Raw genomic sequence first — 3,315 nt, 5'->3', positions numbered from 1 at the left:
GTTAAAAGTTATACGTTATACGTTATACGTTAAAAGTTATACGTTATACGTTATACGTTATACACTATATGTTATACGTTATACGTTATACACTATACGTTATACGGCATAAGTTCTAGGATATGCGTTATATATTATATGTTATACGTTGTACGTTATACGTTTTACGTTATACGTTATACGTTATACGTTATACGTTATACGTTATACGTTATACGTTATACGTTATACTTTATACGTTATACGCTATACGTTATACGTTATTCAGCATAAGTTCTAGGATATGCGTTATACATTGTATGTTATACGTTATACATTATACGTTATACGTTGTACGTTATACGGTATACGATATACGGTATACGTTACACGTTATCCGTTATACGTTATACGTTATACGTTATACGTTATACGTTATACGTTATACGTTATACGTTATACGTTATACGTTATACGTTATACGTTACACGTTATACGTTATACGTTATACGTTATACGTTATACGCTATACGTTATACGTTATACATTATACGTTATTCAGCATAAGTTCTAGGATATGCGTTATACATTATATGTTATACGTTATACGTTAAACGTTATACGTTATACGATATACGTTATACGCTATACGTTATACGTTATACGTTACACGTTATACGTTATACGGTATACGTTATAGGTTATACGTTATACGTTATACGTTATACGTTATGCGTTATACGTTATACGTTATACGTTATACGTTATACGTATTACGTTATAGGTTATACGTTATACGTTATAGGTTATACGTTATACGTTATACGTTATACGTTATACGTTATACGTTATACGTTATACGTTATACGTTATACGTTTTACGTTATACGTTATACGTTATACGTTATACGTTATACGTTATACGTTATACGTTATACGTTATACGTTATACGTTATACGTTATACGTTATACGTTATACGTTATACGTTATACGATATACGTTACACGTTCTACGTTATACGTTCTACGTTATACGTTATACGTTATACGTTATACGTTATACGTTATACGTTATACGTTATACTTTATACGTTATACGTTATACGTTATACGTTATTCGTTATACGTTATACGTTATACGTTATACGTTATACGTTATACGTTACACGTTATACGTTATACGTTATACGTTATACGTTATACGTTATACGTTATACGTTATACGTTCTACGTTATACGTTATACGTTATACGTTATACGTTCTACGTTCTACGTTATACGTTATACGTTATACGTTATACGTTATACGTTATACGTTATACGTTATACGTTATACGTTATACGTTATACGTTATACGTTATACGTCATACGTTATACGTTATACGTTATACGTTATACGTTATACGTTATACGTTATACGTTATACGTTATACGTTATACGTTATACGTTATACGTTATACGTTCTACGTTCTACGTTATACGTTATACGTTATACGTTATACGTTATACGTTATACGTTATACGTTATACGTTATACGTTATACGTTATACGTAATACGTTATACGTTATACGTTATACGTTATACGTTATACGTTATACGTTATACGTTATACGTTATACGTTATACGTTATACGTTCTACGTTCTACGTTATACGTTATACGTTATACGTTATACGTTATACGTTATACGTTATACGTCATACGTTATACGTTATACGTTATACGTTATACGTTATACGTTATACGTTATACGTTATACGTTACACGTTATACGTTATACGTTATACGTTATACGTTATACGTTATACGTTATACGTTATACGTTATACGTTATACGTTATACGTTATACGTTATACGTTATACGTTATACGTTATACGTTATACGTTATACGTTATACGTTATACGTTATACGTTATACGTTATACGTTATACGTTATACGTTATACGTTATACGTTATACGTTAAACGTTATACGTTATACGTTATACGTTATACGTTATACGTTATACGTTATACGTTATACGTTATACGTTATACGTTATACGTTATACGTTATACGTTATACGTTATACGTTATACGTTATACGTTATACGTTATACGTTATACGTTATACGTTATACGTATTACGTTATACGTTATACGTTATACGTTAAAAGTTATACGTTATACGTTATACGTTATACACTATATGTTATACGTTATACGTTATACACTATACGTTATACGGCATAAGTTCTAGGATATGCGTTATATATTATATGTTATACGTTGTACGTTATACGTTATACGTTATACGTTATACGTTATACGTTATACGTTATACGTTATACGTTATACGTTATACGTTATATGTTATACGTTATACGTTATACGTTATACGTTATACGTTATACGTTATACGTTATACGTTATACGTTATACGTTATACGTTATACGTTATACGTTATACGTTATACGTTATACGTTATACGTTATACGTATTACGTTATAGGTTATACGTTATACGTTAAAAGTTATACGTTATACGTTATACGTTATACACTATACGTTATACGGCATAAGTTCTAGGATATGCGTTATATATTATATGTTATACGTTGTACGTTATACGTTATACATTGTACGTTATACGTTATACGTTATACGTTATACGTTATACGTTATACGCTATACGTTATACGTTATTCAGCATAAGTTCTAGGATAAGAGTTATACATTATATGTTATACGTTATACATTATACGTTATACGTTGTACGTTATACGGTATACGATATACGATATACGTTACACGTTATCCGTTATACGTTATACGTTATACGTTATACGTATTACGTTATACGTTATACGTTATACGTTATACGTTATACAGATACGTTATACGTTATACGTTATACGTTATACGTTATACGTTATACGTTATACGTTACACGTTATACGTTATACGTCATACGTTATACGTATTACGTTATACGTTATACGTTATACGTTATACGTTATACGTTATACGTCATACGTTATACGTTATACATTATACGTTATACGTTATACGTTATACGTTATACGTTACACGTTATACGTTATACGTTATACGTTATACGTTATACGTTATACGTTATACGTTATACGTTAACAGTTATACGTTATACGTTATACATTATACGTTATACGGCATAAGTTCTAGGATATGCGTTATAGATTATATGTTATACGTTATACGTTATACGTTATACGTTATACGTTATACGTTATACGTTATACGTTATACGTTATACGTTATACGTTATACGCTATACGTTATACGTTATACGTTACACGTTATACGTTAT

This window comes from Ptiloglossa arizonensis, unplaced genomic scaffold, assembly GCF_051014685.1.
Source record: "Ptiloglossa arizonensis isolate GNS036 unplaced genomic scaffold, iyPtiAriz1_principal scaffold0099, whole genome shotgun sequence".
Lineage (NCBI taxonomy): Eukaryota > Metazoa > Arthropoda > Insecta > Hymenoptera > Colletidae > Ptiloglossa > Ptiloglossa arizonensis.
The sequence above is the reverse complement of the archived record's forward strand: the minus strand, read 5'-3'. Positions refer to the sequence as shown.